Here is a 14,788-nt window from a genome sequence, read left to right on the forward strand (position 1 = left end):
AGAATAGAAATGTTGATAAAGGAAATATGACGTAATTATAATGTTGCCAAGTGGGGCACGTGTTAAACCACGAGAAAGTATGGATCGAACCAGTAATGGTCGAAATTATTCAGGGCAATTAGGACTTAAGATAAAAGATGTTCTAATTATGATTGAGAGTCAGTCATGACAGTGATTAACCTCTAAAGACTGAGGCAATAACTTATGAAAAAATGGTGATTTTTTTTTTACTCATCAGATTTTAAGGAAAGCATTTTCACATAAGCTGTGATTGAAATAAGGTAGAAAATTTATTTGGAGATGGTTAAAGTGACATTGACTGTAAGGAAATTTTACTATCAGGAAAGGCCAAAGAGGTGGCCGACACTTTAAAGGTAAGAGGATAATTATAGGTGCTTGTGCCAAAAGAATACAGTGATGATGGTTAAAACTGTGAAGGTTGTATTATGGTTTGGAAGATTGACATTCCTTCTGATGACTGTGCAATACCCAGCCGTAATAGTAGTTGGTAAAGGTTTAATTCGTGTAATCGCCATGAGCGGGCTATCTATCTTAGAAGGTACTATCTTGAGAATGAGCCTGGACCATGTTTCAAAAGGACTTAACGAACCTTTGAGATCAGGAGTGTTCTTCATGAATCAGAAATGGTGATTATGTTACCTCCTTAGAAGGATTTGATACGACATGTATGGACTCCGTATGGTTAGCTATTAAGATTTCATGGAAAGTGAATGATGACAGTGGGTCAGTGGTGGACCATAGTAAGGCAGCAATGATTCTGCGAGTAACGAGCTGATTACAACCGTGAGAGTTGTATTGGAATGGATGTTGAGATTGAGTACCACTAAACGGGTCGTGGTAGTGTATAAGTTATCATTGATAGACTAATTAAGTAGAGTATCTACCTATTGAATATTTATTCCCTCTTATGAAAAGAGAGTCGTATTACTATATGAGGAAGGTTGCGGTGCAAGCATAGAACTCTAGTAACGGTGATGTCTAAAATGAGATCCCAGGTTCAATTTTCGAAATCGAGGGAGTTTCAAAGGTGATTGTGTATAAGCTCGAGGAAGAGCATGGGTCCATAGAATGATGGACGGAATAGAAATATTTAGGCATGGGAAATACGATGCTATAATACTTGATGCTGATATAAATACGTATATGTTTTGTTCTCCTATGACAAACCTCTATAGTTCAGAGGTAGGTTCCAAGCCAGATATTTTGTGGCAGTATATTTTTTTTATATATACAATTCTCTTCAGTTCGTTCTTTTCTCTTCTTTTAATTTCATGTAAGTTAAGAAGAACAACCCTTCCAGAAGGGGAGGTATTGCCGAATGACTGTCTATCTGTGTGATAGAAGCCTAGTAGGATACCAACTATTGTTTAATTGCTTGTCAAGTACTAAAGGCTGGCCACCTTCTGTACTAACTATGCGAGATAACAAGTGTTCATGATCATAGTGATCTCTCAATAAATTCTTTTACTTCTATATGAAGGATTAAGCTTTCAAAAATAGAAACAGCTGAAAAAGGAGTAGTAAAGTTATGGTGGTATTCAGAATGGGAACACATTCGTAATACTAAGGTTGACGTGGTTATTAAAAGGTTATAGAACGCTAACGAGCAAAAGTATAACCAGTATAATATTAGGAACGGAAGGTAGTAGCGATTACGAACTCGAAAAGAATGGGTATTGAGAAGCAAAAGCTCTAATGCTAAACGCTATAATGAGAGTCTGTGCAATAGACTTGAAAAAATTTGGAATGATCACTTAACACGGATTTAGTTATATCACGACAATAGATCATATGTCATTATCGAGGTGTCACCTTATGAGATCCTTGAGGGAAGATAATGTCGATCTCCCTTATGTTAGGATGAAGTTGTAGAGTGCAAGATGCTCGGACCCGCAGTAGTCCAAAGGACCAGGGATATAATAGATCTAATCAGAGGACGGCTGGTAGTAACCCAAGATGGACATAAGAGGTATGCTGATTTGACTCAAAAAGGACAAAGAGTATGAAATAGGGGGCCTAGTAATGTTATAGGTATCCCCTTGGAAACCCTTGAAAAAGGATTGATGAGGTTCGGAAAGAAAGGAAAGCTAAGTCTACAATTTGTTGGACCCTTGGATATATTAAGACGTTTGGGAAGTTAGCATATGAGCTAGCCCTACCCCCGAACCTGTAGCAAGTTCATAACGTGTTCCACGTATCAATGTTAAGGAAGTGTAATTCAGATGCCAGACAAATAGGGGCATATGAGCGCATAGACATGCAACCAGACGTAACCTATATGGAGCAACCAGGAAGGGTATAGAGTAAAAAGGAACGAGTGCTTAGGAGAAGGGTTATCAAACTAGTAAGAGTTTGATGGTAGAACCACAATGTGAGAAAATTTACTCGAGAGTTAGAAAGTGCAATGCTAAGAGAGTATCCCTATTCATTTTCTATCTGATTCCGGGACGGAATCCTTTTAAGGAGGGGAGACTGTAATAACCCCAATTTTTGGGAAATTTTTGAAACCCTTATGAATAGTGTTTTTGCTGAATGAGAAAACTTTTAATGCCACACTATGTAGGGGTTCTGATATGGATATTCTGAGATTTTATTACTACTTTATATGGGATATAAGTGTATGTAAAGATCGTCAGAATCCAAATCCGAACACTTTGATTTTTCCCGGAAATACACTAGATACGGAAAGATTTGAGAAAAAGGTAACAGGATAAAAAGGATTTAAATTAAAGGATTATAGGAGAGGATCATAAAAGGAATATAATATATTGAGAAAGGTTAAGGGAACCTAAGTAATAAGATCCCGGGTATGATCCTTCAAACGATAAACGAAAACGAAAGTTAAGCGAACCGTATAACAGATCAGCGGTCATTAGGCAAACAATTAGAAAGTTAATCAAAGGGATTAGAGAGGATGATGTCACCCAACCAATGAGAAGAGGACAAGGAGGGGAGGATGACATCATGAGGATGACACAAGCATGACATGGGAAGGAAGGAGATGTGGTGGCTTTTTAACCACACAAAATCAAGGGCAACTAGGTAATTTACTAAAACAAACACAAAAATCAAACCAACCAAGCCAAGCAAATCATTTTTCATCAAAATCAAAAAGAAACCAAGGCATTGTTCTTCATGCTCTCGGCCAAAACAGAACCAGAACACTAAAACTGCTGTATCTCCTTCATTTCTCAATCAAATATTGTGTTCTATAGCTCATTGGAAAGGTATTGAGATGGCCTACAACTCTTGTTCACAAGTCTCGTCCAAATAATCATGGTAAGACCCTCATTTTTACAGTTCTTTAAATCGGACTTTTAGAAACTTCAAAGCCTAACTTTGTGTTCTTGATTTCTTTGGAAAGATCAAGCTTGTAGGAGGCTCCCTAAGGCTTCCTAGCAACTTAACACCTCCCAAGGAAGGTATAAACTTCAAACCCTAGCCTTTACTTTATTTGTTAGTAAGTTTAATGGTTGATGTTGTGAAATGAGAAGCATGGATTGTGATTATTAGTAGTTTGGTTTGATTTGGAAGTGTTTTTGGTAATTGAAGCTTGATTATAGTTCATAGGTCTTGATTGTGGTTGTTTGAGTTGAAAACCTTGGAGATTATGGACTGATGTGGTATGGTTTAGGTGAAGTTTTGTTGTATTGATGGTTATGAGTTGGTTGGTGGTTAATTGGAGTAGTTTAAACATTGGTAATCGCGTAAACATAGCCGTCGTAACGTCCGATTTTCTTTGGACTGTTTTTGTGCATAACATTAGGACCCGAGAACCCCCTGCTAGATTATGACCACTGCCATATTTAGATAGCTCATGTTACAAGCTTCGTTTTGATATGTATTTCGTTTGATTCCGATGCACGGTTTAGGAGAAACGACCGTTTCAAGTAACGGCGTTTCGCGAACGAAACTTTTCCCCTCGTCTTACTTTGAAACATAGGTTAAAGACCAAAAAGGGTTAATTAATGCATGAAACATTTATGGTAAGTGTGTTAGGCAGTTGGTAAGACACTCGCGAAAGAATCGCCTTAAAACTCATAAAGGTTAAATTATTAAAAATGGTGGAGCCGAGGGTACTCGAGTGACTTAAGAGAATCAGTAAGCGCAAAACGAGCGTTATAGTCTGAGTTGGTTAGAGTATAGATTTACAAGTGACTTTGGTTTAATTCCAACTTACTTGTTGTTTATAGGTTACCAGACTCGTCCCGAGCCATTCGTAACCCCCAGTCGCTCAGGCAAGTTTTCTACCCGATATACTGTTGTTGTGATGTAAATATATGTATATGCATTATCTTGTGATAGTGCATGATTGTTATTAGCAAATTTTGCGATATATTGGAGCATGCTGATATGGTATATATGCATGTCTGTTTCGTAATCTGGTTATCTATCTGTTGATTTCAATGCTTATAGTTGCATAATACCTATGCTAGAAATAAGCAAGTAGTTGCGTATACCCTTAGTATAGGGGATAAAAGGTGAACATATTTCTAAACCGGGAGTCGATGTTCCCGAGTATATTATATATATATATATATTTATATATATATGGATATAGTTTTTAAAACTATGGATCGAATAAGGTTTATTCGATACCTTTATTTTACTTAATTGAATATTAATTTGAGTATTCATTCGAGGGCTTATGACTCAGTTTATTTTATTATTTGAATATTATTTGAATATTCATTCGAGGGCTTATGACTCAGTTTATATTATTATTGAATATTACTTGGATATTTATTTGAGGATGTATGACTCCTTTATTTTATGAATATTATTTATAGTATTCATTCGAGGTATTATGACTCCGCTTATTACTTAATAATATTCTTTATTGTATTAAAGAATAAGGTGTCGATAATCAAACTTACTTTTGATTATTCAAATAAAGATATTACTTTCGTATAAGTATATCTTTGATTATTTGCTATTCATTTCAAGTATAAGTTTTAATACTTCTACTTCAATTATTTTATAAAGATTATTCTTTATGGGAATATTATTTAAATAATAATATTCAGACATTTTCTAAATATTCTGGGGACTGATTTACTTCATTAAATCAGTTTCACTCCAAACATTCTTAAAAATGTTTTGCGAGTCTTCAAAATGATTTTTTTAAAAGTTAGAGCGGATCCCAAAACTCATTTTTTTAAGATCCTCCTTTCGAAGGGGATTTAAATACTCGCTCAAAACCTGAGGGATCCGGCTCTGTGGTGTGTTTTATATTCGCAACAAGGTTGCTGTTTTGATAAATGAATTGATTACTTACCCAACACTCGGGAAGTAAAATTTTTGGAACAAGTTAATCCATTAACAGGCATCGCCTGGGAAATATCGGTGAGTTCTCCTTTCCAAATAGATACGACTTCTTGGTGGAGCCGTATCAACAAGTTTCTACTTGGGGAAAGTGGGGACAAGCTTTACGTTTCAGAGTCATGGATTTCATCTGAACTAGGAGTGGCGTAAGTGGCCGAGTAGCGCCGGCCCAGCCTTATTATATTGGCCCAAATGGCCTGGAAGTTCCGCTAAGGCGGTCCATTCCTTAGGAGTTCAGTGTTCGGTTGACAAGTAAATCCGACAGGTTCTCCTCTACATGTAGAAAATGGTGGGGTTGTACTACTACGACTGATCATCGTAAGTGGTCTTCCTGGCGCGGCAAACTCCCGTAATGAGTTCATCATCCAATTGGATAATTTCTGCAACACTACCCAGAGCACTTCGATAGAAAGGCTACGGTTGGGCGATTGTTGAGTGTTGGCAGGGTCAAGTTTTCAAAATGATGTTTACATCAAATGAAGTATCTCGTAACTTCATTTTATTTTGATAATATTTTAAAGATTTAATCTATTCAAATCTTGCCTTATAGTCTCATCTATGTGATGAACTTTTGAAGCTAATTATAACTTGAACGGTGGTAGTTAAAGTAGTATTTGGGAAAGATATAAGTATATTGGGGTATCTTGTAACTTCATCTTTTAAACTTATATCTAATTAATAATTGTCTTATGAATGACAAAGATTTTCAGAAAAACGTTGAAACAAGGTTAGATATATGAGATCACCTTGCCACGATATTTTTTTTATACAGTTATATACTGGGACTTTGTGTATATTGTGCATGGAAGAGGACTTCCAATATTTTGAAAAGTATATATATATATATATACTGAATATTTTGCGACTTCATCGCATTAAGATATCAACTTGGTTCATTTCTTTTGACCAAGACTTTCATGAGTACTATGAGAAGGCTCATATATTGTTAATCATTATACATATTATTTTGGTGGGCTTGCTGCTCACCCTTGCTTTCTTCTTTCATCACACAACATCAGATAGACAAGATGAACCGGACCAAGCTCCCGATTCGCAAGAGGTTAGGAGACGTTCCGCAGTTTTCTAGAAGCACTGATGCCGCCATAGCTGAGGTAGGAACTACCAATAGGCTAGGCTTTCAACTTTTGATGTATCAGATTATGTATATTTATGAATTGTAATAATGGCAAAGAAATGTAAATTTATTCAGAAACCTGTTTAAGGTGTATTGGCATATAATTGTGGAATAAAACGACTTGTGATTATTTTTGGATATTCATCTCTGAGACTATAACTTGTGGTGTGTGTGTTTATTGTGGGGTCACAATACAGAGTAGTTGATTATTTATTAAGATTGGGTGTTGTTAAGGGAAATGGAACTCGTGACAACCCGGATCCCCGACCCCGGATTTGGGGGTGTTACATTAATTCTTTAATTCTAGAGGTGTTGTAATAATATTAAATTTCTTGTTGGTGGTTGTAATCGTGTCTTATACTTTATCCTGTATCGGTCCTTGTAGCTTTTTGGGGTTTAATATATTATTTATTATTATTTAGTTGATTATTTTAAAGGTGTTGTGGGTCCTCATTCCTAACCCCGAGTTTGAGGGCGTCACAAGTTCGTATCAGGGCTACAAGATTTGGTATCTGAGACAAGCTAGGATAAAAAGGTTTTAAGTCAAAATTGAAGTAAACGAGAGTGCTCGACTCATATAGAGTTGAGTTAAGGCTATTGGCATTAGTCTAAAGAGTTAAGTTAAATTAGAGAGTTGAGTCTGTTTTAGACTTAAGATAACCCTAATATTGTTTTCTTTGTTGCGTGTTGTATGTTTGATCTCAGGATCCAGATAGCGGTACCGATGATAGTGATGTTGACTCGAACCATCCTACCGAGGCGGATCCATATGAGGGCACTATTATCCCTATGTTTGTTTCCCATATGGTCCCACCACCTGAGCCCACACCAGTTGGGGCAGATTCTCCAGCTCCCTTTCCTGAGTCCCTAGTTCCTGCTAGGACCACTGCCCTACCTATGCAAGCTCATGTGGATGCTGATTTGGCCCGAGATTGTGAATTTGTATTTATTTATAACCCAGAATTGAGAGCTTTGGTCAATATAATGGCTTATGAGTCTCGACAGCGGATAATTATTTTTGAGTCCATGTGGCGTGTTAGGATTAGAATGGTGGAGCGGATTTAGATTGCACGCATACGTATGGATGAGGCTTCATTGACTAATGATGTGAAAATGGAGGCTTATAAAGTTTTTAAGTTATTAACATTGATACATTCAGTAGTAAATGAGACCCTTTATCTTGACATTTAGATGTGGAGATATGAGGAGATTGTGGGCGGGTCAGCTTGTGGAGCTCGTAGTGTGTTACTATTGTTTTTGGCGCCAATAGGCTTAGGGTGACTTGGTTAGATACTAGGTTTCCGATTGTGTTATAGTTTTCTTTTAGTATGACCTATGTTTGTTGTAGTATTAGCGGATAGTCAGAAGTTAGGGGTAGATAGGGGAATATTTTCAGAACTTGTTGATGTAGCTTTAACCTTTGAACTATCTATCTACGTAGTTTGGTGTGTTCATTGTTGTCCTTTAAGTTTCACAACTGTTACATAGCTTGTTTACCTAACACACCTGCATAATACCTATGTTTAATACCTTTGCAATACAATACCTCAATCTCTTGTCATGTGAGAACCCAACCTGACGAGCGAATTATATAGTGATAAGATTGCATGTGCAAAAGGTTAAAATTTGAAAAGAGGGCTTTATAAAATTTATAACATAAAATGATGTAAGTTTTATGCATAAATGCCATTCTATCTTATTTCTAAATAAACTGCTTGTCAAAAAAAGTGAAATGGCAACCCCACCCATTAACCTACAAGAAGAAGAAAATAAAAATCAGAACCAAGACCAAAATCAAAACAACCCTGTGATAAACTAACTTCTCCAACTCCTGCAACAAAAAATAGTTGTGTTTGCCCAGCAATAACCCCGGCAACCAGAACTGGTAACTTCAAAACCTTGAAGTCTGTTCATCCCCGAGAGTTTGTAGGAGCAACAGACCCGATTAAAGCAAAGTCTTGGTTAAAAGAAATAGAGAAAACTTTTGCGCTAGTGGAGGTAAAAAACGACAAAAAGGCCGAGTATGCAAGTTATTATAAGACGTTCTAAGTGGTATAATGCCTTGCCCAAGAATAATGCCCAAGACCCTTGCTAGATACCTTATGCCCACCTCAAGACCCTTGCTAGATACCTTATGCCCAAGAATAATGCCTTCACGCACCATAAAGTGACATTTTTCCCAATTGAGCACCAAATTAGTTTCCACACACCTTTTGAGCACCGCATGAAGATTGTTCAAACATTCATCATACAAATGTCCAAATACGGAGAAGTCGTCCATGAAGACTTCGACATTATTTCCAATCATATCAGAGAATATAGCATCATACATCTTTGAAAAGTGGCAGGTGCACCACATAAGCCAAACGAAACTCTGCGAAAAGTAAACGTGCCAAATGGACAAGTGAAGGTAGTCTTTTCTTGATCCTCTGGTACAATACATATCTGATTATACCCCGAATAGCCATCCATAAGATAGTAATACTCATGACCGGCCAACCTGTCAAGCATCTAATCAATAAATGGAGGAGGGAAGTGATCCTTCCTCGTGGCCTTGTTCAACTTTCTGTACTCCATGCATACCCTCCATCATGTGACTGTTCGAGTGGGGATGAGCTCGTTCTTCGTATTTGCTACCACAGTAATACCTCCTTTCTTAGGTACACATTGCACTAGGCTCACCCAAGAACTGTCAGAAATAGGATATATGATTCCTGCATCCATCCACTTCATAATTTCTTTCTTCACCACTTCTTTCATGATAGGATTAAGTCTTCGTTGTTGCTCCACCGTTGGCTTACTACCTTCCTCTAGCAGAATTTTATGCATGCAGTACAGAGGGCTGATCCCTTTTATGTCCGTTATAGTCCATCCGATAGCCGATTTGAATTATCTCAAGATCCTCAAGAGCTTGTCCTCCTCACTACCTGAAAGGTCAGATGCAATAATAACAGGTAAAGTAGATGCATCACCTAAAAAAGCATACCTCAAGTGTTCAGGCAATGGTTTAAGCTCCAAGGTAGGTGCTTCCTCAATAGATGGTTTGTGCTTTCCTTTAGCATTTTTGAGGTCAGAAGTACCAAGAGATTCAAATGGCATGTCTAGCTTTCACCTCCAAGGAGAAGCATTTAGATATTGTAGTTGCTTATTGCCATCCTCATCATCACTGTCAAAGTCCCCCACTAAGGCTTTCTCTAATGCATCAGACATTAGCATATGATCAAGTTCTGAAGTAACCGCAGAATCAATCAAATCTACCTTTAAGCACTCCTCGTCTTCTGTAGGGAATTTCATCGCTTTGAATATATTGAATGTCACATCCTGATCCTGCACCCTCATAGTAAGTTCACCTTTCTGCACATCTATCAAGGTACGGCCTGTAGCCAAGAAAGGTCTCCCCAAGATTATGGGAATCTTCTTATCTTCCTCGAAATCCAGAATAATAAAGTCTGCAGGAAAGAAGAGCTTATCCACCTTTACTAGCACATCCTCCACTATGCCTCAAGGGTATGTAATTGAACGATCAACCAATTGTAGAGATATGTAGATGGGCTTTGGATCAGGCAAATTCAACTTTTTGAAGATAGACAGCGACATCAGATTGATGCTTGCTCCCAAATCGTACAGGCATTTGTCAAAAGACAACTTGCCGATGGTGCAAGGAATGGTGAAGCTACCTGGATCTTTAAGCTTTGGGGGTAATTTTTGTTGCAGCACAACACTGCACTCTTCCGTTAGAGCAACGGTCTCAAGGTCATCCAGTTTCACCTTCCTTGAAAGAATACTCTTCATAAATTTCACATAACTAGGCATTTGCTCCAGAGCCTCAACGAAAGGTATGTTGATGTGAAGTTTCTTGAACACCTCCAGAAACTTACCAAACTGCTTATCCAGCTTTTGTTGTTGCAATCTCTTAGGGAAAGGTGGTGGAGGATAGAGCTGTTTCTCCCCTGTATTACCCTCAGGCAGAGTGTGTTCAACAGTAGTCTTCCTTAGTTCCGCCACTTTCTCCTTTTACTTAGCTTCTTCATCACCAACTTCAGCTTCTCCATCTTTTGCTTTTACAGCATCAGCAACTTTTCCAGACCTTAAGATAATAGCCTTGACTTGCTCTTTAGCTTCCTTTCTTCCTGGCACTTCAGTATCACTGGGAAGTGTGCTAGGTCGACGATTGAGCACTGCATTGGCTATTTGACCGATTTGATTTTCCAAGGTCTTGATAGAAACAACCTGACTTTTGCACAACAGCTTGAGTTCCTCGAAATCAGCACTAGAAGGTGGAGCTGCACCTCCTTGTTGAGGATATGATTGCCTTTGAGCATAATGATGTGGTTCCTGGAATCCGGTTGGATTAAACTGTTTACTTATGCATTGCTGATATGGTGGCTGAATAGCATTCTGATTATTGCTCCAGCTGAAATTTGGATGATTTATGTTGTTAGGATGATAAGTAGCTGGCACAGGCTGTTGCGGTCGCTGATAATTGTTCACATACTGAACAGATTTAACAAGAGAATACTGATTCGTAGCATGAGAACATGCACAAAGCTCACAGACCATAGCTATCTGATTGACTCCATAGGTGGCTAAAGAATCGACCTTCAAAGACAGCGCTTGGATCTGCGCTGCAATAGCTGTAGCTGCATCAACTTCCTGAATTCCCGTTACCTTCCTAGGCATCATCCTTTGAGTTGGGTTTTGATGCTCATTTGCAGCCATAGTCTCAATAAGATTATAAGCCTCAGTATAGCTTTTGGCCCATAAGGCGTCTCCAGCTGCTGCATCGAGCATTGGCCGAGATTGGGCCCCTAATCCATTATAGAAACTAGTGATCACCATCTAATCAGGCATACCATGATGTGGACACTTTCTCAACATCTCCTTGTAGCGCTCCCAAGCTTCGCACATGGATTCTGTAGGTTGCTGCGCAAACTGAGTAAAAGCACTCCTCATAGCCACAGTTTTCGCCATTGGATAGAACTTTACCAGAAACTTTTGTACAAGATCTTGCCAAGTAGTGATGGACCCCGCTGGTTCAGAATGTAACCAGACCTTAGTTTTATCCCTCAGAGAGAATGGGAAAAGCCTCAGCTTGATAGCCTCATCAGTCACACCATTATATTTGGAAGTACTACAGATCTCGACAAAATTCCTGATATGCATGTTGGGGTCTTCAGTAGCAGCACCTCCAAAAAAGAAACAGAATTCTGCACCATTTGAATGGTGCCCGACTTGATTTCAAATTTATTGGCCTCAATAGCCGGATGCATGATGCTTGACTGAATGTCATCAATTTTAGGCCGAGAAAAGTCCAGAAGAGCTGGATCTGCCGGAACTATAAGATCGCCCATGATTACTGGTTCTTTCTGTTCACTCTTGTTATCCGAATCTTCAAATCCCATCTTCTCCGGAATATCAATTACTGAGTCTGTCTCCTCAGCCATATCTAAAGTCCTCTTGTGAGTACGAGAATGTGTTTGCATAAACGCTCGCTAAGGTACCTGAAACACAACCGGAAACAATAAGTAACACATCTTAATCATTGAGTCCAAATGACCACTGATGGTAAGTACATAAACTAAACAAATACGCCGAGTCCCCGGCAGCGGCGCCAAAAATTTGTTAGGGCGAAAACACGCGCTAATAATACACGCAAGTATACGCGTTCGCAAGTAATATAGAATACTTTCTAGTTCGTTCCCACAGAGACTCAGACTAATTATGTTCAATTAACACTTACTCACCAATGTATAATTACTTCTCAATGTCAAGACAATAACACTTAGATTTGATTAACTAATTATTAACTGCAATTAACTATGAGAATTAAACACTTGATTGATACTTGAATTAACAATATTAAACATACATGAGATCACAACTTCATTACTACTTCCTTTAATAGTTATTGTTATTACCCTTAGCATGTAACGGTGATGATATTAATCGAACAACACGAAACTGATAAAAGCCAACTTTCATTGTACTAATACCATTCTACCAAGCATCCATAATTAAGATAGAAGTTGAATAGGCATCAATTATGTTGAGACCCTACATGTCTACAGAATTTGACAACATAACGATTTAAGCACAAGTTATTCCTTATTATTACACAGGGCAAGTAAAACGGTTAGAGTCACCCACTAATCATGCATACACATACATGAACCTATGCTAGCATGGCAAGTTCTAAACCTCAAGATCCACTGTCGCTTCACAAGAGATTAACACCCTATCTTATATGTTCGCGATACACATAAGACGAATAAGCACAACCAATACTAGATATCATACAATCATCACACACTAAGGTGTTAAACTACCAACTAAAGAATTCCATAGCAAATCGGTTACGACCCCATGATCACAATTAGCCCATAATTGAACTCATCGTCACCATGGGTTCATATGAAAACATGATAATAACACACGAGAATAATTAAATAAACTACTCATATTAAACCAGAGTACGTCACAAGAGTAATTAGGTTCAAAGTAAAGAAAACTAGCATCCACTGTTATAACGAAATAAAGAATCACAAGAAACTATGCTTCCTCTTCGTTGCGATGTGCTAAAATGGTCTTCTTCCTTATCTCCTTGCTCCTCGATTGATACCACGATTCAACATCACGTGAAACGTCTCTGAAAACTACTTATATAGGAGTCCCACAAAACCGAGCTATCTCAGAAGTCGGAAGCTCAACAGAATTAGGAGTCTAAAAACAATTATTTTAATTTACGCCCCTGAGCGGGCGCTCAGCAATCCTGAGCGGGCGCTCAGCTTCCTGTGCGGTCACTCAGCAAAGCTGAGCGGGCGCTCAGAACCTTTCTGGAAAAATCTCTGTTTTTGTTCCCGTTCTTTGCTGCATTCTGCTCCTATCTTCCCACTTGCAATGCCAAACACATGCCAAGGCTTATTCTTGATGAAAAATCTCTACAAATACAAGTAATACCCTGAAATGCACAAACACTAGAAAAATGCATCAAATACACAAAATACTTGATTTCAAGACATCAATTCATGCTATTATAAGACGTTCTAAGTGGTATAAAATGCCACTTATCAGTGATTTCTTGGCAGAAGTTTACGGAATTGTTCTTATAAAAAATATTTACCAAGTTATATGCAAGATCAGGTAGAGCTGAGGTTTCTGGAGTTGAAATAAGAAAATATGTCAGTAGCTGAATATGAAGTTAAGTTTTTTGGGTTAGCAAGATTTTTACCAGAGTATATTGATACAGAAGCAAAGAAGGCAAAGAGATTTCAGAAAGGACTTAAGCCAGGAATCTGAAGTCAAGTGGCTATTTTTTAGCTACGAACTTATATTATAAAAAAGGAAATGATCATTGAAGAAGAAAGAGTAGCCACTAAAAGGGATAATGAAGGGAAGAAAAGGAAAATAGAAGATTTAGATCAAGACAAGGGAGATTCGCATTTTAAAGGAAAGTTTGGAAGGAATGTTGGAAGCCAAGATTAGAAATTTCAGAAGTTCAAAGCTGGAATTGGTAATCAAATGAATCATTTTCAGAAACCAGGTCAGCCAATAAAAGATAATAGGCCACATATTCAGGAACATAAAGTTTGTGGAAAGAGGCACCCCGGGAAATGTAATAAGCTAAACATTACTTGTTTTAAGTGCAATCAGAAAGGCCATTATTCATCTGAATGCACAAGTAATGGGGGAATATCGGATGTGACTTATTTTAAATATGGGAAAGTTGATCATATGGAAAGAAATTGTAAGGAACATGTGCAGGAGACTAATGTTCTTAAGATTGCTGGACCACCGCCTTCACCAGCACTGCCAGTTTAACCAAGGGCACATACTTTTAATATGACAATGAAAGATACAGTTCAGGACACAGATGTGGTAGCAGATACGCTTGCTATAAAGTTTGTAGAGGCACATACTGTGTTGATAGATTAAAATATGCTACCTATCCTTTAGAATCTAATTTGATTATCAAAGTGGAGAATCAGGATAGATTTATTGTCAATAGAATTTGTCCTAGTTGTGATGTCGTAATATAAGGCTGACATTTCTCTACCGACTTGATACCTTTCAAGTTAGGGGAATTCGATGTCATATTAGGAATTGATTGGTTAGCTGACCATGATGCTCAGATCAAATGCAAGAATAAGAAGGTGAAGCTAAATTTTAAGGATAATAGAGAATTGGTGTTTAGAGGACAGAAACAAAAGAAGAAATTATTAATGACGATTCGGGCAAAGAGACTATTAAGGCAAGGATGCAAAGCTTATTTAGCTCATGTGATAGATGACAGAAAAGAACCACCCAGAA

At 37.9% G+C, this 14,788-nt stretch overlaps 1 non-coding gene across 1 annotated transcript; it reads left to right on the top strand.

Annotated features, from left to right (window-relative positions):
* Positions 1-11,330: 11,330 nt before the first annotated feature.
* On the top strand, positions 11,331-11,437 carry LOC141694240 (small nucleolar RNA R71). The gene has a single exon (XR_012563561.1). It is a non-coding gene; the product is annotated as a small nucleolar RNA R71 (small nucleolar RNA).
* The last annotated feature ends 3,351 nt before the right edge of the window (positions 11,438-14,788 follow it).

This window comes from Apium graveolens, chromosome 10 (genome assembly GCF_009905375.1).
Source record: "Apium graveolens cultivar Ventura chromosome 10, ASM990537v1, whole genome shotgun sequence".
Taxonomy (NCBI): Eukaryota; Viridiplantae; Streptophyta; class Magnoliopsida; order Apiales; family Apiaceae; genus Apium; species Apium graveolens.